At 37.7% G+C, this 24,712-nt stretch overlaps 1 protein-coding gene across 1 annotated transcript in view; it reads left to right on the forward strand.

The window, feature by feature from the left end:
* The first annotated feature begins 957 nt into the window (after positions 1 to 957).
* The window catches only part of LOC104067523 (sodium/bile acid cotransporter 7), a 105,307-nt gene continuing 81,552 nt past the window's right edge, over positions 958 to 24,712 (forward strand). The window contains exon 1 of the mRNA XM_054065551.1: positions 958 to 963. The gene's annotated coding sequence lies outside the window, so the exon portion shown is untranslated. The remainder of the gene's footprint in view (positions 964 to 24,712) is intronic.

A 24,712-nucleotide genomic window follows, 5' to 3' on the forward strand; every position in this document is an offset into this window, starting at 1 on the left:
GCTTCAAGTACAGGCAGAAAATCCTGATCGCACTTGTTGAAGAATTGTTTTTAGTAGTGCTCATCCTTGCTTTCAGCTGTGATCTCCAGCCAATGTAGCTGTTTGGACTTATGCCTCTTTTTTTATGTTCAAAAAAAGAATGCTGATGAGGAAGAGGTGTTAAAATATGTTACTATAGTTTACAACTGTCAACTATAATGTTTTATTTAGCTGTGCCTATTCAGATGCTCCCTCCGCAACATGGAGTGCCATATGCCATTGTCCCTGTTAGTAAGCAAGTCAGTAAAGGTTTCCCAGCCTGCATTTGTTTTTGTACTGGGGCCACTGAGGAGCTGCGGTCCAGTGCCATCTTTTATTGATAGGGCCAGCAGAGGAGGAATCTAATGAAATTATCAAAGCTTTGAATTAATTATGAACTTGAATAAGAAAGCTAAGCTCTCTAGAGCCAAGGATCTCATTACCCATTCATTTTCATTGCATCCTCTTATGGAGCAGAAGGCAGGTTCAGCTACAGCTCCTACTCTGATTTTGGACTTTATTCAAACTTGCTAAACTCGCTAGCATCCACTTGTTATTAATCTGTGGCTGGAAGTGTCCAGGGTGATTAATTTGACTCTGCTCTAAATCTTCATGTAAACAGTAAATTTCCCTCCTCCTTTCCTCTTACTTTTGCTGTGTGACTTTTCATCATCAGACTGGCTGCCATACAAGAGTTTCTGTTCTTTCTTGGTAATTGGGGAAGGCTGTTCAAGACTCAAGTTTTAACTTCCTGGAATTTAATGAGTTAATGTTAAGAAATAATAACTGCTACCTTATATTACCTGGATATATAGGTAAGCACAAACACTTATGAAGTCATTATCAAAACTGTTTATTTTCTTATTTTAAAAGACTGTGGAGTAAAAAGTAACAATTAGACATTTTGGCCTCAGAAGTATGAGGTGGTTGTGAGGTTTTTTGGGTGGGTTTTTTGCTGTTTCTGTTTTAAATCTGTTGGTCAAACTACAGAAGCTTCTGAATTTGTTAATACTTCATAATGATGAACAATTAAACTGGTTTGCTCGCCTGATTAATATTCCATTAAAAATAGTTAAAAATTTATAGAAATGCAATGTTTTAGTTAAATCAGATTATGTTTATTATAATTAATAGGTCATTATGTAAAAATGTTCCTGGCATATTAAAGCAGAAGCAGTGCAACCAAGCTTCTGTGTAATATTCCTAGTTCCTGTGGATATTCTTCTTAAATCCACTGGCAAGGATTTTCTCCTCCTGCTTTTGTCTGTTTCAGCATGTTATATATGAATGCATAAACTAGAACCTATCAGTCTTCATAACTTACAGGCCACTGGCAATTTTTTAAGAAGTGGCTAACTGCCTAATGGTTTCTGTGTATGTGTGTATATGAGAACCTAATAGCTTGTTGGGCAGGGGAATAACGTTTTGTTCTTGTACTGTTGCCATTTTACCATTGGTGATATTTATCTTTTTCTCTTTTCAGGCAGCTGCTATATTTAATTCTGCTTTTGGAAGTTTTTTGGTAAGTAATACGGTATTTATGGCACGTCCTTTAATAGTCTTATTTTTAACAGTATTATTGGTGTGTTTGTACTTTTCACATTAGTGTTGGTGAAATTGTGCCATTTAGCTGGCAAAAATCTAAGCATCTTTCACTTGATGTCACCATGCCATTAAATTTCTTTTCTTTTCTGTTTAACTCTTGAGAAAAGTAGTGAATAAATTGTCTCTGCTTATAGTGAATTAATAATGTGTAAACATATCTTAATTTTCTCCTTAATGGGTTAACAGAATCTATTATTATGCGGATGTTGCAGGCATGGGCATCAATATATTGATTTTTCTAATAAGGCCCATCAAATACTCATTATTTTCTATCAAGAGGCCATGGATTTTGAAAAGAAAACATGACCCAGCTGATCAGAGAGTAGATGCTAATTTACTCAGTGACATGTCATTTGTTTAGCATATTTCACTGTCAGTGAAGCCACTCGACGTCTCTGAGGATCACACTGAAATAGCTAAATATGGGGAAGGAATCAATCCAGTTGGAAGTATGACTGTTTCTGTAAAAAGCAAAAGCAGTATTTGTGGGCCTGACGGTCTACAAACATTCAGAAAGGACATTGTAAAAAACACAAAATAAATATACTTATCAAAGAAGGAAGAAAAGATTTCTTTTATTGATGTGTTGTTTAGAGAGACATTAATGAATGTTAACTACAAATTGTTTTATATGTAGGCAAGCTACTGTGACTGTTCTATTTATTTAGGCATTTAATTATTGAATTCGTTCTTCTTCACTAAAATTTGTGTGTATTTAGAAGTGTGTGCTTGTGACTCCTGTGTTGTGTCCCCATAAAGAGGACTACGATGTATGAAATGAACGAGTGACAAAAGAATTCATGTTAGGAAATCAAAATCAAAACTCCAAGTACAAAATAACTCATTTAATGCATATTTGTTTTATGAAAAGCCTGAGTTTGGGACTTTAAGTATGTAAAGCTCTACTGCCAAGAGAGAAAGTTGAGTGGCATTTTGAAGTTATGTTGTGCTGCTGCTGCTTTTTTGAGAACTAGGTTAAAGTTAGGAGGGTAGGTGCAAGTTTAGTGGGTACAGATGACCATTCACATTTTTAGAACATCGGTTCCCAAATACTTGTTCTTTTTTTGTCACCTGTCATGCCCTCCTCCAATGAGAAGAATGTACTTTCTGCCTCAAACTGTATAATCCTGGTGTTAGAGCAACTCTTAAATCTGTGTATGTGCATGGCTTTTTCTCTCGTTGTTTGGCATGAGCCCTGGTTTCTCTGCTGTCCCTAGTTTTCAGTTCAGGAGGTTTCCTTGAATACCCAAAGGCTTCAGTTCAGCTGTCATTAGGAGAATGGCTTTTGACTTCAAATAAGAATTTAGGCCCCAGAGCATCTGACTACATTGCCGGCTCCTAGTAAAGCAGCATAAATATATTTTAATTTCTAGAACCTGTTTGTAGCTCTTTGAAGAAATCTCAGTTAAAGAAGCTGAGCTATTACTGTTTGTGTGTTCATGTAATACTCCTGATTTGGGGTTTGATTTAGTTCCATGGACTGATAATTGCAAAGTTCTATTTATATATAATTACCTCATTTTGCTTTTTATTCACTGAAGACTTTTTTTTGGAATCTTGGAGCAGCATTGCAATTAAAAAAATTGCCGTGAAAGACTTTTGAAAAATCCTAAAGATCAGCTAGAATTAGATCATGGTACTGGATGATTTTTTTCTGATTCATTTATTTTTTTAAATAAAATTATAAAGAAAGTGACTGCTTTTAAGTCACAAATACATATACACACTTAGATGCTTAAGGTGGTATCCTAGTTGGAAATCATAATTACGTAAGTATGTATGTACAACAGAAAATAAACCATAAATATGTTTACTGAAAGCTTTACTCTTCCAAAATTTTCCAGTTATGAAATTGATAGAATGGACTTAATGACTAAAAAGACAATGGGCTGATAGTAGGCCAGGGACTCTAATAAGCAGCTGCAGCTTTTTAACCAGTTTCACAGGGCTGTAGGTCTACATGGCCTTTAAGGCAGTGGCTCCTGAAAGTCACTAACATGTGGTTGCTGACTTTGAATTTTTCATGAAAAAATGATGAAGCGTTATATATGTACATATACACACACACACACGCCTCGTGAACACACACGTGTTTGGAGTCAAAACCGTTCTATAAAATATGAAAATAATTGGCCTGAGAAGGTAATGGAAGGTCCCAGTGATGTTTTTGAAAATCCATCAGTTTATGCTGGTATCTAACTTACTTGGCTATAGGTGGAGATGCTATTTCCTATATCTTTAATTCATGACAAGTCTAAATGACATTTGCATTTTTATTATTGGTGTCTGATGATGTGCTGTCTGTGGATAGGCTTAGATATGGTTGTATACCTTTGTGACCATAACCATATGCAGGTCCTGGAGGTAATTTGGAAGGATCTGACCATTGGTGAGGCTGTAATTTTTCTTTTATTCCTTGTCTTACTATGCGTAGCACATGGATGGGTTGTTGCACTTGGGTGTAGCCCTGACAAAGCCAAGAGGACAGTATGTTGTCTGTTCTCAGACTATGCCCTATGGGCCAGTGCCTGTGTACAGTAGTGTGAAATAAGCTGATTTAAAAGGACTGAAAGATGCACTAGGCTTTTAACTCTTGTTTTTATTTTTTTTCTTTTAAGACTAGGAAATGGTTCTTGAAGTTAAATTAAAGTAAACTGTGGAACAAAATGTCTGCAGGAAAAAGACCCAGCATAATGTTAGAATGATACTGAGATGAGCTTATTCATATGAAGAGGAACACATTGCAATAGGCAAAATGTAGAAATACCAACTATGTCTTGATGAACAGAAATACGCTTAGATTAAGCATTTAGAAGTGTTTTTAGTGATAACAGATTTACAAAAACTACTAATCAACTGTAAAGTCATTTTGTCTAAACTCCACCAAAGCCCACATTCCTTTAAATATGCAGGCAAAACAATGTATGGAATGATACTGCACATATTTACATTTGGTTTAATAATGTCCCAGGTCTAATTAAAACACCCTATTTTAAAGAACTAATTGTTACAGAAGAGTGTTTTTATGTAGCTAGATTAGTAATAACTAATGATAGATGAATTCAATTTACATAAATTTCAGGCAAGAGAATATTTAGAATCATACCACAGAGGATTGCTTTGAGTTAGGTAGTTAATATCATTATCTCCTCCTCTTGTTTAAACAGTTTGGTTTACAATAATTGTGGAACATAATAAGTGGTTTCAGTTTTTCCTCTTAATGGGGTTTTAATAAAATCTGATAGCATTTTACTAATAGTGGCTGGTTGATTATCAGCAAGGTTGCTACTGTAAAGCATGCAAATGCATGCTGCTGAGATGGAAAGCACTGAGGGAGCTGCTTCCACTAGTGGGAGAGGGTATTTTAGCACCTAAAGGCTAAAAAAATTGATTGGGATGTTAAGTACGAGTCTGCTAAGATTCTTAATGTTGAATGCATTACCATGCTTCCCGAGCTTTTCTATTCTGCTTCTGAAAGTTGTGCTTCAACAGGAAAATAATGTTTTTTAATGTCCAAAGTGCAGAGAAGTAAGCAGGATACTGCAGAACATGCTGTGCTGATGATTGTTCCGTGATGTTTGCCTGGGTGGCTCAGCTCTTTGGCTTTAAGTTCACCAAGGCATAGCCTGTCATTGAATCTGTTCTTGACTTCACAAAATGCTCTGCACTGCTAGACTAGAAACAGCTTTGTCTGATCTCTTTCTGCCTCTCATTAATCTCCTTTCCGCTTGAGACAGTGGGCTTGGAAGCTCATGAGAGGATCCAGCTTGTGATGTACGTGAATATTGTCTGATTCATTGGTGCCTTGGGGTTATGAACAGTAAGTACGAAAAGAACAGCCATCAGCTTCACCTTAAAGAACGTAACCAAAGTATGAAGTTCTGTGCAGACAGGAAATCTAGAGGAAAAGAGAGGATTAAGAGGACTTTCCTCTGATGATCATTGCACTCCTGAGAAAATGGAGCAAAGGACAGCCAGAAAATGAAAGTGTTGGTTGAGACTTCTTATGATGCTGTTTCGGATTATCTTTGCTCCTCCTGTTGAAACTTGTGGGATGAAATAAGCGGTGTGTCCAGGTTATGTAAGTCAGTCTGAAGGAATTAAACCTGTTCAAGGTGCCCATTAATCACCCTGTCGAAATTAAGTAGGTATGGTTTTGTTCTTTGATGTGTCTTTCTAAGGGGACAGAGCTGGTTCATATTATTCAAACCCTCAATTTTCGGAGCAGCGACTTGATTAATCAAATCAAGGCCAGTGTTTTAATTTACATTGTCTACCAAATGAAAGCTAAGGCTAGTGGGGAATGTGAAAGTTAGGCTTTTTGTATATGTGAGAGACTAGTTGGTTAATGAAAATGTATGGAATTCTTATCTGTTCTGTTTTAGCAGGCATAATGATTTACACAGCCTGACAGCACTACTGCAGCAAGTAAATGCATTAGTCATAGTGTCCATTTTTCTTGCAAATTTGTGACACAGATTTAATTATGGGAATGACCAGCAACTTACAAATCTAATTTTGGTAGGCTGAGCCAACTTTTTTATTTTAATAACAATGGATTTTTTAGCAATGATTTCATTACTATTTAAAGAAATCCACCCGCATGGAAATAACCAATTGGCTGCATTTATTTAATTTAGCTTACCTTAGTGGATGTTGAATGGTTTAGGTTACTTTTTTTTAATAATAACTTTATCTTCATTATTTCTAGGATAAATATTCTTATGTGGCATAATTATTTTTAGCTCAAACTTTGTAAATATTTTTCTAAAATCAGGCAAATGTTTGTATACCTCTTTGTTCCTTTTTAATTGTGTCTTTGCACTGTGAAAAGGGATATAGCAGTCACCTGGGATTCCCTTTTTAGTCTGCTAGCTGTTTACAAAAAATCTTGCCAGGAAGTGTGTTCACAAGTGCTGAATTCTAGATTCAGTCTTGTTTAATTCCAAAGAGGAGCTCCTTTACGGTGTGCCACTGCACTTCTAGACATGGTCTACTTTTCCTTTGCAAAGTAGTACAGTGGTGCTGCTGGTCTGTGCTCTGAATTTGATTCAGGTAGTCCTCAAAATCCTGAGCAAGTTCTCCCTGTTAATCAGCCTCTTGGGAAACCACCTCAGCCTTGAAGGATGAGTGTTTGCATAAATAGCAAGGAATGGCAGATCTCTGCAGCAGTGAGTCCTTCAGCTAGGTATTATGTACCTGGCAGGAAAAGTTTGGATTCCATGGAATTCAAATAATCTTGGGAGCCACTTGCATTGACTTACTATTAAGTTTTTCTGATGTTGTGGCTAGTTCTCCGTTCTGTCAGTGTTAAAAAACACCCTCATTTTGGTTTCTTCTAGCTTGATCTGAAATCTTAGTGTAAGTTTGGTCATCATCAGCTGTTTTCAGATCTGCCAGTAACATTTTAAAACGTGTAGACCTTCACTCTTGAGTATTTGTGCTTCCAGTGAGTAGCACGCTCAGTTTAATGCCTAAGTTTGAGTTAGGTTGTTCTGTTTTAATACAAGCAAGGCAGAGTAATAAAGCTCACTATGACAAGAGACCTGTTAGTGCAGGCTTTCATAAAGAGCCCTTCATAGAAATGATTATTTAGCTAAGCATGTGCACCCATCCCAGTATACACGCTCACATTCTCTCTCTCTCCCTAAAGGCCAAACTGAGAGTGGGTGTCAGTTAGAAACAGATACGACATTTTTTACTAATAAAAAACACCAACAAACTTGCTTGTCTGAGGAATGCTGATCTCCTTTAAAATACAAAAGGAGTAAGTATAAAGGTACGCTCCTCAGAAAGTTAAAAAGTAAACGAGGACTTGCTGGTAAGGAGAGAGGTGGGTAACTGGGATTCTGGGTGTTGTAACACCTAGATGATGTGTGGTCTGTCTGATGACACAGTTGATTTGAAAAGACCAATGAAGTCAGTAGGGATTTACAGGGCCAACCAGCACTGGCTAGCGGAGAACCAGTTAATAAATAACAGTCCTGCTGTTGGTTATCTTAGAAATGTTGGGGAAAAGGAGGGTAGGTAGCAGTAACCAAGATGAAAGAAAATGCGATGTTAAGTTGTCAGAGAACTGTGTCTTCTAGAAGGGAAATGATTAGTCCCTGTGTTTTTGGTTTTTTTTAATGGCTAAGAGGAAGATGTGTTGAAATCTACATAACAACAAAAATGAAACTATTAGCTGTCAAACTTTTATAAACTATGTGGGCTGTAGCTGGTCTCGATGCTTTCTTAATTTTCCCATTAGCTTTTGCTACTGAGCATTTAATTCATCTCCCTTGGTCTTATGGGACTCAAGCAGCCAGTTCTTCTAAAAAAGTTTATTTAAAGGTAGCAATAAGTAGGCCAGTAAATGTATCTCTTTCTATTCTCTTTGCAGGCCCCAAATAATTAATCTTTTTAAAGATAAATATATTTGTGTGTTCTGCTTTTCTCCCTTCCTCAGATGACAGCTAACAGTAGGTAGGATATTTTCTTGCACCTGCTTTTATGGTCAGCAACCCCATCTAGTGCTCTTGCTTGGCGTGGTACTTGGTAGACTGCTTTTGAGACAGTACATACAATCTCTGCCCTCACTGTCACTGTTTTTATGGATTAACAGCCTCTCAGGAAGAGAAATGGCTGAGGATATATGTGCAGAAGCAATTCTTGACTTGGTAAAACAAGCAACAAAACTGAAAGTTGCTGGAGAAGATTCAGAGGCAGAATTCAGGTTAATTCTTGTCAAACAGAAAGATAGCATGAGAGTTTGAGCATCTTTATTCTTCCAGTCCAGTTGTCATTTATGAATTGCAAAATTGAGTGGAATGAAGTTTCAGGAGCTGAAACTGGGCATTCAAAGTACCTTAAATTTTATGATGTGGCATATTACTTCTGATCACATAATGTAGGAGAACTGGAAATCAAAGTAATCACAGACTGACTATGGTACAGTCATCTCTCTTTTTAATGGAAATTGAAACAGGAGATTTATAAAAAGCTTGATTCTATTTTAAAAGAATGCTAACGAATAACAAAGTCAGAAGAGTATGTGTCTTTAGTAACTATCATTCAGAGAGAATCTAGAGGAGGAAATGCATATATTTAATGTTATATAATCAGGCAAATTGTTGGATTAGTATGTAAATCACATCTGTGCTGATAGACAGTTTTAGCAGAAAAATCAGTTTGTCTAGAATTACTTTTGTCATAATTTGTAATATTTATCATTTCCCTCTTTACAGTGAAAATATAGCATTTTTGGTAAAAGAATGTACTTGTTTTGGGCTATGTTTTCTGATTCTTTGTACTTTTTGATAGTGGTCAGGACTTGAAATAAAACAGTTGCGCTAGGGCAGAACTTGTGTGCAGGTCATGTTGAAAATGCCCTGGTACCAGTTTGTGATGTTTTGTTGTCTTATGTTTTGCGATGGTTTCCTGTCTTTTCACTCCAAGACAAAGAAAGTAAAATTAATGGGGAGAAATATCAATAGTTCTGGTAGAAGGTAAGATCAAGATGTTTGACTTCTAGTTAAGTCAGTGAAGTCTGTATCATGGGATGATATTATATCAGTTATTTGAAATTAGTTACATTGAAAAGCTACTCTTCGTCTCTAACAAATACTTGGAGAAATATTTGCATGCTTTGTTTAAAAAGGTGAAAACTTGCAGTACAAAACTTTGAGTGATTTATTTGTAAAGCGAGATTTAAAATTATTGCAAATAATTAGTTGTGTCTGTGGGAACCCAATGTTTGAATTTATTGGTTTTTTACATTAGGGAGGTTGAAGCATGAAGGAGAGATTGAGAAAGGAAGCGCGATGAAAGAAAATTTGTTTTTTATTTTGCCATCTCTGTAGTGTCTTCTAATACTAGAAAAGGCAAAACTGCATTCCTCTAAGGCTGTGGTTGTACACAAACGTGTAGTCATTTGGCCTGATTTAAGGGTAAATGTTCCCTGCAGAAGATTTGGAAATGCACAAAATATATTATTTTCTCCCTCACTTTTAAAAAAATCATCAAAAGAATATAAAAATGGGTTTTTTTAGAATCTACTGTTAATGTTCTCCCCAAAAGTTTTAGCTTCAAATTGAAATGGAACAGAGATGTGTGTGGCAGCTTTTGGTCACCTGCATGAGAAAAGCATGTGTTGGGGTGAGCGGAGTGGAGAGAAACCATCCATTCATTTGGAACAGAGGTATTTAAACCCCTGCCTTCCTCTTCATTAGCACTTTGAACTAGTGGTACTGCAAGGAGTAGTTGTTTCAACTGGCATGGGTGTTTGTTATAAAATACAATCTGAGATGCTGAGGAGTCACCTACATGGATGCAGTAATCCATAATGGAGCATGGACCTCTTTCTTCTCCTGTGCCCACCAAATTGCGGATTCAGCTGCTAGCAAGAGTTGAATTCCTGAAAGTAGTATGCATGTTTCGTGACTTCCCTTTACAGACGGCAATACCAGTGCTGTATCATTCTACGCAAACCTTCTTTTACCTTATGTTGACTCTTGAGGGGAGGAAAAATATCCTAAACACATTAATTTATTAAGCTTCATAATTTTTGGCCTAGAACATGTTAAAGCTCTGCCTGGATTAGGATGGATTTTTTTGTGTGATTGTTCTCTGTCTGCCCTAAAAGAGACTGTTCAAAACTCAGCAGTCCATGAATTGGCAGTCCTCAGTCTCTTGGGGTAAAACCAAGAGGGACATCATTATTACTATAAGTTGAGTGGCTGGAAACCATTCCCCTTGCTGTCAGGGTGACAAATACTGTCTTAATGGAAGTGCCAAAGGTTAGGTCAAAAGCTTTCACAGTTCTTAACTCAGCTAGCAAGGAAGGCATGGTTGTCATAAAAGTGGATCTTCCTCTGGAAATTTGTGTATGTTTGTTATTTATTGTTGGCTTTCTAAAAGGCAGGTTTGGGAAACTGTCGTGACCCTTCAGTATGAGACAGCAGTAGTTCATAAATTTTTTTTAATGATTGTGTTTATGTTGTCGCTGAGAGGCTCCCTTCAGTCTTATTTTTCCTTAGCTTCTTTCAAAGTATCAAAACTCAGCTTTCATCCTTAACAGCACTTATTTGGAAATAATATTATTATTGTGAAGGAGAGTGGAGAAATATTTTAATTAATGGTCTGTCATTACCTGGCTTCTTTTAACTGTTCTGTCAATGAAATAGGTTTTTGTCATTTTGATTTTATGTAAAAGCAGCAACAACAACAACGGCAAAAGCTCCCCCAAACCCTCCCAACAAAACAAAAACCATCTTGGAGATAATTCCTTTGCCTGTCTTGAGGCTCAGGCTTGCTTGTACAGTTTATCACCTTTCTGTCATGACATGTGAGCAAATGCACCGCCCAGCATCTTCTTTCTCCTCCTTTATTCCAGTTCTCCACCCACCCACCCTTGGTTACTTTCCCATAATGATAAGCAGATTGTGTATCTGTTGCTTCTACTTAAGAAAAAATAATAATTGTATCACAAAATTGCTTTTCTAAAATATTTTCATAGAATCATAGAATAGTTTGGGTTGGAAGAGACCTTAAAGATCACCTAGTTCCAGCCCCCCTGCCATGGGCAGGGATACCCCACTAGATCAGGGTGTCCAAGGATGCCCAACCTTCTTGGTCAGCTCAACTGAAAAGGCTTGTTGCAGTAACAGTTACGCAATGTCCTTTCCCTGTTAGCGGGTGGAAGGTCAGACTACATGATCATCTGACTTGATCTATAAAAAATTCAATATGTTGTACATAGTGGGGTCACAACCTAAAAAGACTGGATGTGAGCTCTGACAGCATTTGAAAATTTACTGGTTTTTTACTTCTCAATAAAAAGAATTCTTTTTACTTGTATCTAAATGTGGTGATCACTCCAAGTCAAACATAACATTCTGTATGTTAGTATATGAAGATGGGATGTTGTTTTTGCATTTATAAACCATGCTTCATATTATCTTATAGTTTTCAAGCTGTCTTAAAAGCTCAACATTGGATGCTTATTGGATGCCTTTATTATCCTAGTGTCTAGTTTGACACTAAGACCATGCATGACTGGGAACAGCTTTTTTGCCTGACAGAAGCCCACTGAATGAAAGCTGCATGTGGTTTCACTCCTTCTGCATACTCTTTATATTTCACTTTGTACTGTGGTATGATACAGGTTCTAGTGTTGATGCCCACTTGAGTGGAAAAGTCATTCAAGCTGCTTCTTCATCCTTGTGCATTTGAGGCATGTGCTAATAGCCTGAAAATGCACACCTTGTCATGTCTTATTGCTTAATTGTGGTCTAGTTTCTTTCCCACATTTTTACTCCTGTATGGAAAGTCAATGTTAACTATTTGAAGGAGAAGTATATAACGTAGGATTAGATAACATGAATAATGTGAAAGCCATTTTTTAAAAAAACTCAAGCCTTTTAATAAAATGGAATGTCAAATATATGAGCATGTCTTTCAAGAAATGATCAAAAAACATGTGAAAAGTTTCATATCCTTTTTAAAGTCAAATAATTATCCACCATCATATAATTTTTTGTTAGATGGACAGTAGAAAGATGAAAGAAAATTTTATAGATAACATTGTGCTTCACAGATGACTGAAGCAGGTGTTAGAAATGCAAATTAAGTATACTGACTAAAGACTATATAAATTTGAAGTGAAAATGCCACTGGTCTACTTGCAGTGCTGTGCACATGTGAAGTTTCAGATAGTTAAATTATTGATTTTATTGTGTGAGATAGTGCAGCAGTTAGGAAGAAGGTCCTTGTGCATTCATGATATTTTTTTTTTCCTCTGTAATCTTTTTAAAGCTACACGATGAGCAGCTAACAGAATTTGCTTCATTGTGTGAGTTGTGCTGTGGAAAGAGTTCATCATGCAGCTATATATATATGCATAATGTAAGATTATCTGCCAATGAGGCGTTTTACAGAAACATGCAGTGCAACCACACAATTAAGGGTAAATACAACTTCTATAAATGTAGCAGACAGTGTTAGCAGTGTTGCTGCAGAAATCCACAGATAGTAAGGATTTTGTGGTTAATCCTTCAGCATGCTCCTGTGAAAAGTGATATAAGGTGTTAATTTACAGGTTGTTCTTTTGTGGACTTCGTAGTATTTGTTTGAACATTACGATTCATGATACACATGCCTTACTGGTGTGGGTGATGTGAAGCTTGTAAGGGATTCAGTGAGAAGGCACTGGGAGAGGGGTGAGGGTGTTTTCTTTTCTTCCAGCAACTCAGTAATCTGCTAATAAACTGTACTAGCCTGTGAATTTAATTTTGTCGGGACTTATCAGGTGCCCGGAGCTAGTAATCAATCTGTACAAGGTCTAATCCTTGGCTAAATTACAGTTGGAAGTAGATTGGGAGATAGAATCTCTTAGAGAAAGTGAGGAGCAGTACTGAGACCCTTGCTCAGCATGAGGGGCAGTCAGTTTTCTTCTTGCTTTGGACTGTTGTGAGAAGAGAGCAGTAGGATCCTCGCAGTAGCCTAATGTCTGGCTAGTGAGGGAGACAAATAACAGGGATATGGCACTGTCTTCCATAACCTCCATCACCTAGAATGACTGCAAGAGCAGATTTTGCAGGATTTTTTTCTTACTTAGTGGTCCTTGTATCTGCCAGTTTTAAAAGTACGTTGTTGTCATATAATCAAAGAATGGTTTGGGTTAGAAGTGACCTTAAAGATCACCTCGTTCCAAATCCCCTGCCATGAGCAGGATCACCTTCAACTACATCAAGTTGCAAAGCTTAATCCATGAAAGAACTGCTTTGTTTTTAAAAAAGAGACAATATTGTTTTGCCCGTCATCTCATGGGGTGCGGTATTTATATTGGCAGCAATTCTGCTCTGGCTGAAGGAGCTAGTCCATAGTCTGTAAATATCCAGTATATGGTTGAGAAATCTTGGTTGTACTGAGTGGAACAGATATTCAAGTGTCTGTCCAGTGCTTCCTGGGTGATAACATGCAGCTAGCAAACCAGTCATTTGAAATTATAAAAGGCTATAATGCATGTATGTATTTTTTCCATAAGAAAAACAAATAAATCCCAGATATTTCACTGTTTTCCATGCACCTCTATTCATAGGCACCTAGACTTAGCTCTGTTTGTCTCTCATTTCTGGTAGCTGGTGCTTAGAGACTCAAATTTTTATTCCTTCAGTGGCAATCATTGCATCTTCCCCTGTGCTGCAGTACTGAGTTCCCTACAGTGGGTGCAAAATCATGTGAAGCTCTATAAAGTCCCCAGAAAGACCACTTGGTCTATTCATAATACAGATAGTGCACTTTGATGAAGTAATTAGCAAAACAACAATGTAAATTTTACTGTAGCCTTAATTGAGGCGTAGCATTTCAGTAAGATTTTTCTGGCTGTTGATTTTTGAGAAACAGCTTCTATCCATCTTCGTTTTTTTGGAGGCCAATTAAAGCAGAGCAAAAGATTACAGATTGTTTTATAGACTGTGTGGTGTCCCCAGCAAAGAACTGTTCCATGAATTCATGTGTAAAATGTATTTATTACTACGGCTTTCCGTATTTTTAGTAGCTAGTTAAAATACTAGCTAAGAGCATCACTGTAACACAAACAGCTTGCGAAATAATAAAATCTAGATGAAGCCTAATATTTATAGAGTACTGCCTTATTGCTTATTTTAGTCAGTTAATAAAAGTATGGGGTTTTAGCAATTTTTTTTCTTCTCGGCCCCTACAAATTAGACTGTGGGCTTTCCAGCAAAGCTGGCCTGTCTGCCATTTCATTTTCCAGTTCCAAAATCCTATCAATGTGTATGTAAGTCAGAGAACTGAAGTAGGATTTCATCATTACTATCTCAGTTTGCTTTCTTTGAAGGAGGGTTATATGATACATCACTCCAAAGACATCTTGAAAAACATATTATCAGAGGCCTATTACATCAAGCTGTGGCATAACTGTTGCACCTTAAATGCTTGCAAAGTGTTATGCTGGCTCCCGTTTTTATTTTTTGATCTTATTTCTCTTACCTTTTGGGATTAAAATTGTTAGGCTCATTCAGACAGCTGCACAATCCAGTGCCACTGGAACTTCTATCGAGAACATCTTGAGACAGTGTTATCAAATAACATACAGAAAATTATATTGTTTATAATATATATAATATATAATATGAGAGTGGTGAGGCACCGAACAGGTTGCCCAGGGAAGCTGTGGATGCTCCATCCCTGGAGGTGTTCAAGGCCAGGTTGGATGGCGCCTTGGGCAGAGGTAGTAGGAGGTGTCCTTGCCCATTGCAGGGGGTTAGAACTGGATGATCTTTAAGGTCCCTTCTAACCCAAACTATTTTATGATTCTGTGATATTGGAGGTAGTGTAATTTGGTTTATTTGCTGTTGGAATTATTTTAAAAGCTATTAAAAACCCTCTGCAGCCTCCTACGCATATTGTGCTTTCGTTAAGGTTAGAAAAGATCGTCAGTGGTGGAAAAACCACCACAACCTTATTATCTGTTTCATAAAGCTGTTCAAGCACTCTAGATTAGCGTGATAAACATTAGGACTTCTTATGTTTTGCCTCAGTGGTAGTTGCTGTCTCTAGGCCATCCAGATAACTTTTTTTTGTTATATAATTGGTGCATGGATTTCTTATGTCCTGTTGGAGTAAGAACAAGTTTCTTCTTTGGAGAACTAGCAAGAGGGAGATTCAGCAGTCATTGGAATTCAGTTGAACCCTGACATGTCCAAACAGGTTAAAAAGAGGTTTGTGATGGGTAAGGGTTTTGAGCAGGAGAGCCCCGGAGAATGGGAGGTCTAAATTGAGATGATATATTGAAGAATCATAAGCAAGAGAGGCTCAACCAATCTCTGAGGGGTACTTGGATTGTGCTGGCTTCAGCACACAAGGGAGAACAGCAAGTTCTGGGTCAAGCTGGGCTGGGGTTATGCTGAAGCATGCCCTGTCTGGGAGCTCCGGTTTCAGGAGGAGGGTGCACACACCACAAATGTCCTAAGAGTTCCTTCTGCACGATTGCCTCACACCCTCTGCCTATCTGTTGTTCTTACTCACATGGTTTCTTCTTGTCAAGCAATCATTTGAGAGCCAATGTTAATATAATGCATTTAAGCTGCGATGGGAACATCTCTCTTCAGGGGTTTAACATCAAGTAAAAGCTGCTATAGTGAAAAACTTACAGATTAGATTTTCTAGGCTGATTCTCTTACAAATATCCCAATAGAAAAATAATTGTTTTTATGACATCATATGATAGTTCTTGAGCTGAACTCACAGGGAGTTCAGTTTTCATGGATAATCAGGCAGTAATCTTGTAGAGCATTTGGATGCTATCATCTAGGTTTTATAGGGAATGTCTTAAAACATGGTGAAAAGCTAATCAGCTGGACTGAGATGCTGAGGCATGCCTTGTACCATTAAGATTCTTTCTGATCACCTATGCGTTCATTGACTGAATTACTGTTTCAATGGAGATTTAGCAAATTAAAGAAATATTATGAGGTACTCTCCTGGCTTTATAAGCACTGCATTAGCTTCAGCTTTGTAATTGAGCATTGGCCCTTCTGCCACTTGGGAACTGTCAAGCACATTGAGTTGTGCATGCCTGGAGTAGTGAAGGTGCAGTGTGGGTGTATTAAAAGCATGCAGACAGAAGTGTTTCTGAAGATCTTTTCTGAAAGGCGTATTGTAAGAATCGAGGATTAGTTATGAAAGGAAGGTTTTTCTTGCCTAATTGTTTTGAACTCTGTTTGAGCTTACTTCCATTCCAAAATAAAAGCATGGAAAATGGTTATACTAAGTTAGAACAAAAATTTGCTTGTTCCAGCGTAAATGTGTCCATACCTTAGATGAGCTATTGAAAAAATGCCCGAATTTAGTCTGTATTACATAAATACTACAAGCTTCTTGAAAGAATGCGTTCTTTCTTTGCTTAACCACTGACATGTGTAAAAGGGGATTTTTGGACTGTGATTTAGTAGTTGTGCACATAACTGACTGCTTACATATAGATCTATTAGGTTTGCACTTAAGAATATAAATATTAGAGCCAAGTACACAGTTTTATCTGCTTAGACCATAATCTCATACAGAATCTCTGCTTACAGTAGCATCTTCCATAGACAACACTGCTATCCGGAGCTGATTTGCTGACTTCCCATCCCCTTTTATAATGTGTTGAACACTGCTGTAGATGCATGAGTAATAGAGACAAGGAGAGAGGAAACCTTTTTAGTATAATTCTTATGACAGTATCTTCTTAGAACCTGTGATTTTTTATTAGAAAGAGGTTTTATTGTGTAAATTACAGAAGAAACATTCCTGAAGTCCTTAAGAAAGAAGCCATTCTTTTCCTCTGCATCATGATAAATGTAGCAATTGTGTGTGTATACTAGAATAGATCATATTGAACATCCCCTGAGCTCCGTTTGCAGACAAGTCCTATCTCCACCATGACAAAATTCCCATAAGAGTTTAAATTATTAATGCGATGGAATCTGCGGGGTTCAGCAGATATGTTCAGTGTTATTGATGGCAAACTTTATCCCTTTATTCCTAAGACACATAATGAAATAGGGAGTCCCTCAAATAACTGCATTTCGTGTTTAGGCTAATTTTGTAGAGGCCAGTAGGCTTTGCCTTAATGTGTGTAAATACAATTTTTCTCTTTTACAGCAGATTGTGTGGTAGATGGGAATGAGATGAATTTGGCACTAATTTATGAATCCTTCTAGCATTCTCTGTGTGCTGCACCCTGTGCAGGCAAGATACTCTAATTACACTTATTCTATATAATAGCTTTTAATGACAATTACTGATTGTAGTTAAGATGTTTAGGGACCATTTTTTTCTAGCTTAAGATGATGTATTGGCTTTGTAAGAAAAGAAATTTATTTTCACCTTATGCAATCTCTTTCCTTCCTCCCTCCAGCCTTCACAACTGATAGGCTTACTGGTGAAGCTGCTGAAGTGTAGCCACAGAGGATTCTTGTTCAGTTAATTTAACATCAGGAGATATAATTTATCATTGGTTTTTATTTCTGAATTAAAATCTGCACATTCACATGTTCTTTTTCATAGCAATTTAGTATTTGGAGTGAGGTTACACAAGTTTCATTTGTTTTATATAACAAGATAAGACTCTACTTCATACTGAATATGTCACTGCCATGTTAAGCAAAAATATTTATAAAAGCTTCATTTTCTCTTAATGTACTGGCATAAATGGCATTTTAATACAAGGCTGTCAATTTTAGATAGGGATAAGTTTAATCTTTTGTTCCAGTTTTCAGTTAGATTAATTATAGTGTAAAACAGTGACTCCATTCACGTTCCCAGATTGCAAAGTTGCTTTGCATAGGGCCTGCTCACTTTTTTCAAGTAAGGTTGTGAGTGTTCTTCTCATTGACTGTTGTCTTTAAATGTAAATACAGATTTGGGCAGCTTCCACTTTAGAGGTCACTTGAGAAAGTGAGCCATCAATAATTGATAGATCAGTTTAATGCTTGTGAGGAACAGACAGTCTAAAAAGTCATCCGTGTTTACCACCTCCACCCCCCCTTAACTTTCATTTACTGTTTTTTGGGAGGTTTAGGGGTAACTTTCTTTGCTTTGGTTCCTGCTGCTGTCAGTCTTTTATTGATATGGGAAGTGAAGCCTTCATGTAATTCAGGAAAATAAAAGAAGAGAACACAAGAATTTCATGTTCTCCTTAGCAATGCTTATGGCTGTTCATTCCCACACAACCCCTGCAGCTTGCTGTGCCTTCCACTATCACACCACCACAAGCAGTGGGACTGGGCTGGAAGGCAGACCTGATCTGAGTATTAGAACAACCCTTTCTATGTTTGTTGTGTCTTTCTTGTGCTTTGTTCTGTTTTGAATCCTGACTATGGCAGTAGTCTCATTTGTCATACAGTTAAGTGAGGAGGTGGTATTTCAGGATGTGGGAGAAGGAGCAAAAGGTTGGATGGAAGAGAAAAGAGAATGGCAGCTTTTGGAACTCGTTTATAGATGCAGGCAACATATCAGTAATCGGGCCGTAAGAAAGATTGTCTGTATACTTTATTTCTGTGGTCTACAAACCCTGAGGCCTTAAGTCTGATCTCAGTATTTTACTAATACTATTAATCTGTATTTCACATTTGCTTGCTGATTCTGCTAATGTGGTAACAAAAGGCTTTCGTGAAGTCTGTTCAGGCCTTCACTAGAATGAGCCAACTCTTCTACTGTGTGGCACAGTTTTCAGAAGGAGTTTGTGAAATTAGAGGCTTAATTTGTCACTCTTGGCACAGAGTGTCATTGCCTTCTCAGAGTATTGAGTATATGCAGAAGCATTACGGAGGCTGATGTTTGTTATTTGAGTTCATACCTTTGGATCTACTTGGATAATCAAAAGTGCATGGATAATAGCTGATACAAACAGCCTGGTTAAACATAGAACAACAGTTGTCTACTAGGACCGGTAACAGAAGGCAAGAATCCTACTTACTCATGTTCTGGAATTGCTTTATAAATACTTGTGTGATGGGCATTTTGTTTTGCTATGTAAGCTGATTGACTTGTGCCTATGACTAAAATGGAACAGGTCTGAGTTGCAGTCACCAAGGGCAGACACCAGTCTTCTGTGACTACATCCACTCTCTGAATAGCAACAGGCTTACATACCCCTGGGTGTAGACTATGATTAGTTTTGCTTCCAAGCAGAGAACCTCTCAGTTACACGTTAGGTTATGCTTGATCATCTCGAGCAGAGGGAACATGTCCCGCATGCCATGAAACCAGGGTCTTGGCCCAGAGATCAACCATGCAGAACACGGGTACCGAAGAAGAGTGAGTGGCAGGCACAAGGTCAGGTGTTGGGAGGTACAGCATCTTAAAACCCTTCTGTGCAAAGTGACAGCTTCCACTTTCTGTTTCCCACTAAATCTTGCAATTAGTAAAATGTTGCAAGAATCTCAAACAAAAATAGTATTATTGGAGTCTTGCTCTTTAAAAAGAGTAGATCTGGGCTGCTGAGTCTCTGATTAGACTTGCGTCTCTGCGAGCAGGATTAGCTTCTTATTTCAAAAATGGAAATTCAGCCTGAGACATCGCCCTCACAAGGATTTTGGCCTGGACTTAGCCAACCTGTTCTCTATGTTGATTAATTTTTAGTCTATCTCACACAGCCCCTCCCCTCATCTAGTGATGACTTAAGACCTTAATTTTCTGATTGCCCTTAGCAGGAACCGCTTGTCAGGAAAGCAAAGAATCATGGACTTCAGAAATTTATTTCTTATTCACAAGTCTAATGCAACAAGACAGTTACCCCTGGAAGACCACAGACTCCAGTTCCTTTGTTATTCCATCAGTGCTTTTTGGGAATCTTGGCTTAGTGGGCATAATTTTTGGCATTGTTTGACTTCTCTTGCTTACAAAAGAACCAGCCCTTTCAAAACTGTCTGGTTTCCAAGTCTCTCTATGGTGCAAATTGAGTGGTGATTTCAGCTCCCAGTCCATGTCTTTGTTTCCAGTATTCTTTTCCCAAGCCTTCTACCTCTATGTAATTCAAAGCCCATCCCACATTTAGTGGAAAATATGTATGGTACCAGAGGGAAGTCCTCCTGCACTGATGTGCCTTATTTGCTCTGTGGCCACACCATCCACTTGGCGTCTGGGCTCTGTAGCACGGGGAGGATTCTGGTTGTGTTGCAGCAGATGGTGGTGGTAACAGTGGTAGCACTGTGGGTTAGGAACCGAAGCCCTCTTCACCATCATCCCTAACGTACAGGCAAAAAGGTGTATCAGAAGGACTACAAAGCCCCTGGAAGAGTTTACTATATTTTAATATTACATAATATTTGGAAGAAAATTTGTTTTAAAGTTTATATGCTTGAATTATTTTTTTTATTAGTGGAAGTTTCTTCCTCTTAAGGAGGACTGAGAATACACCCGAAAGTGTAAAACTGAGTGTGAATAGCATGCAAGGGTTTACTATGTGACCAGAGAGAAACAATTCCAAATAAGTCACAAGTGGAGTTAGTAAACTTACCACTGGAAATGGCATCTTGGATGTCTGAAGTCTTCTCTAGGGAGCTGTCAAACCTTTCCTTGTAACTGTGGAGTGATTAGTAGATGTTTCTGTCTAAAAAAGGTATGGTAGCCTTTTTGGGAAACAAGTTGGTGAGCAGGTTTGAGGTTGTATCCTTTGCTTTTTGGTATAACTATAGGCTATTGGGCCAGAGATTGTTGTTTTTTATGGTACCTGCCCCAGTAAGGTCTTTCTGTGGGGTCCTGAAGGAGACTTGAGTGGTGTGAGTTTTATTTTGTACAACCCTGAACAATGATGAAATGGCTGGGAGAGGGGTACTTTGTGGGATGCTTTGGACAGAGTATCCATAGTAAGTCAAGCCAGAGTTGCTTGGGTTTTGGGATCATTAGAAATGCATTGATTTGAATGATTGATGTGAAAAAACATCAAATATGTCAAAAATGAACTTGACCTTTTAAAAGAAATGTTATGATTTGGGAGCTCACTTTGTTTGGAAAAAAATGTGGGCAGGAAAATGGGTTGCAAAGTGGCTTGGATATGAGCATCAGGCAGTTTTGTGTGTCACAGTGATGACTTTCCAGCTGTTCACAGTTCATTGTTGATGCCCGGCAACATTGAATAATGTTAACTACTTGCTTTTCTTATTCTGCTGCTTTGATAAAGCAATGTGCTTCAAATAATGCAGTTCTGTGGGATTATACTACACATTTTAAATAGGCATATCTTTTCCTACACGCATTTACTGGTTCACTTCAAGATACTCTGTCTTTGAGGTTTCTTTTAGTAGGTAAAGGCAAAATACTCAGAATGACAAATGTTCCTGTCCAGTGACTGTCAGTTTTTTTTTTACAGCCACTTTTTTTTTACAGCACTTTCAAAAGGGAAGTGTGATCCAGCAAAATGGGATTTTTATTTTTTTTTCTTTTAATCCAAGGTGCAATTCCTCACTGACTTCACTGGTGACAAAGCCAGTTTAAGAGGTGACAACCTTGCTTTCCACTTCTCTCCTGCTGCAAAAAGAAGTGCCAACACATTGGTTTCTTGGGCTGTGTTTTAGGCACAGTACAGTGAAATGAGCTGACTTTAAAAATAAAAACCTGGGTTTTATCTTCCCCACTTGGATCATGTCTGTGATTCATTTTAGAAATGGTCTCATGTGTATGCCTGAAGAAGAGAAGATGATTAACTGTGGCTAAAGGAAAGGAGGCTAAGGATAACAGTATAGTAATCGCCTTTGCTAGAGGAGACTGAAGTGAAGCTGTGCCTTGTATAAACTTAAAAGGTAGAATTCTGGCGTGATGAAAATAAGTGGAACAGGCAGTACTGATGCCAAAGTGCAAGGTTTCTTTTAATGAATGTTTTCCTACAAAATAGAAGGGTTAGAAGAAGTTGCTTTTTTTGGTGTGGGTTTTTTTGTGTTTTTTTTTTTATTTATTTTATTTTGCAGTGTATTTTGAAGTGCTCCAAGCTATAGCGTGGGAAAAACAATCGAGCATGCTTCATATCATTCTCCTACTGCTCTTATCAACCTTATATCAATCTTATTGCTCTCTCCAACTACATGAAATGAGGCTGTAGTGACATGGGCCTTGATATCTTTTCCCAAGTAACAAATGATAAAATCAGAGGAAGTAGCCTCAAATTGCGACAGGGGAGGTTTCAGTTGGATATTGGGAAAAATTTCTTCACTGAAAGGGTTGTCAAGCATTGGAACAGGCTGCCCAGGGAGGTGGTTGAGTTCCCATCCCTGGAAGTATTTAAAAGACATGTAGATGTGGTACTTAGAGACATGGTTTGGTGGTGGACTTGGCAGTGTTAGGTTAATGATTGGACTTGATGATCTTAAAGGTCTTTTTCCAAGCTAAATGATTCTATGATATTTCATTCCAATCTTGAGTTCTGAGTGTGGTTAGAAAAGTGGAAATGCTATGAGCTCATACACTCTTTCTGATACTAATGTCCTTCTCATGCCTCTGCTGGATTTCCTCCCTGGACCACATGACAAATCATGTACACAACATTCTGGTTTTCCATTACCAGGTATCTCTTCAGATGGGGAAGTTACTACTTTCAAACCCCTTTTGCTTGAGTGGAACATCTGCAAATATTTTTAAGATAAGGTTACTTGAAATCACTTTTCAAATGCTAAAGTTGAGTTGAGATACAAAATAGTACTGTGTGGGGATATAAATGTAAGTAGTTGACTTCATATTTATGTTGTCAACACTGGCTTTTTTTTTTTCTTTTTCTCCCCAGTTATTTAAGATCTTCTCGTTGCATTTTTTTGAATATGTGTGAGATATATCATACAATTCGATAGTGAAGTTAAGACTTGGTAATGCTGATATAGATGTTAAAGGTGAGGGTCTGCAAAAAGCCTGCTAGGGTACTCAAATCAGATGAATTTGTGCCAGCAATCGGAGGAGAAATGCCCTTCATCAGTACCAGTGTTGTATCAGTCTAGTGTGGGCTACGCTGCTCTGGAGGGGACCTCTTATCTGTCTTATCTGCTGCTTCATGCAGTAAAGTGGGGGAATCTTCAGTCCTCATTAATTTATGGACTTAAGGTGCTCTTTAATCCCAAAAGGTGAATAAGGAAACAGTCTTTTCTGTATTATTCATTGTTAATATGAACGGTGACTTGCGTGTGACACAGATGGAGTGTTCTTTGTTTCTCCTTCTAGTAACCAGTCCTTTATCAAATGCCAGCTCTCACCTTCCTACTGCTCAAGCAATGGCAGTCAGCACAAAAATAACGCATGTTCAGTGCTTTTTATTAATGCATCATCTTTGCTAGCCTGTTACATGCAATTTTATGTTCCATGCTTTGAATGCTCTGGGTGTGCACTTTGCAAAGTTTCACCGTGTGCTAGATCGCAATACCTTGTACTTGAACTCGCTGTATAAATATCCACTGAATCCGTTCAGTTCTGGAGCACATGACCACACAGGTGCTCTTGTTCACTTTGCGCCATTACTGTTAACTTCTGTCACTCTTTAGGGATTTCTGTTAAAAATCCAGTAAAAACCACAAACAAAAAAAAGCCAATGAAACCAGCCCCCCCCCCCAATATATCTATCTCTTGGCTTTCTTTTCTGTCTCCTGGGATTTTTTAATATGTGTCTCAGAAGCCAGGTTATAGACTTTTGGATGAAGAGACTGCCTGATAAATACATACAGTTTGCTGCACGTTGGGTTGTCTAACTGTTTAGCGCTACTGTAAAACAAATAATGCAAATAAATGTTATAGTGCTGAGAGTCCCCTGTTAATTTGTAGGTAAGCACTTATGTCTTGCTTTTTATGCTTTTGTTTCTCCTGTATGTGTGTATGAAGGTTGCATACAGATGAAATAGGAGACTGATTAACTGGCAGTGTAGAAGAATCAGTGAAAATGGCTATTCTGGCTCTTTGACAACCATTTGCATACTAAACTGAACAAAAAGGAGAGATGCTCTTTTAGTCTGCTTCAGTCACAGCAGCCTTATGAATTGTCCATAGCTATGTAAGTTATTAAACATAATTTGTGCTTGAGGTTTTTTTAAAGGGTTTATTTTGTTCTCTTTAAAGATAATCTGTTGGTGCTTTGATACAAAAAGGAAGATTTATGTTTTCACTGTACCATTAATTAACTTGAGACTGTGCCATTTTTTTAACCTACTTGGATAATATTCCTCTCTGGCATTTTATTATACAGATAATATTTAAGGTAAGAAAGAGAGAGTTATAATTGTTTACAAGAAGGGCATTTAAGAAACCTCACTTGTTCCTTTAATTAACATTTAGCAGCCTGTGTTCTCTCCATATGCAATCAAGGCAACATTTAAGGAAGTGCTGTGTTCAAATATGCCATTTCATAGAGGAGAGACAAAGAAAGTTTACTAGGGCAAAGGGCAAGGTCATCAATTTGTATTCACTGAACGTGACATGTATTGCATAAAGAGGATTTGATCAAACCTTTTTAATGTACTTTTTTGAGAGGTTGAAAAGAATACTCCTGTAATTGCCTACACTGTATTGGCACAAGAAGGGCAGATGGCTACTAGAGAACTCTTCATAGGTTTTCACTTCAACTGATTGG

This window comes from Cuculus canorus, chromosome 4 (genome assembly GCF_017976375.1).
Source record: "Cuculus canorus isolate bCucCan1 chromosome 4, bCucCan1.pri, whole genome shotgun sequence".
Lineage (NCBI taxonomy): Eukaryota > Metazoa > Chordata > Aves > Cuculiformes > Cuculidae > Cuculus > Cuculus canorus.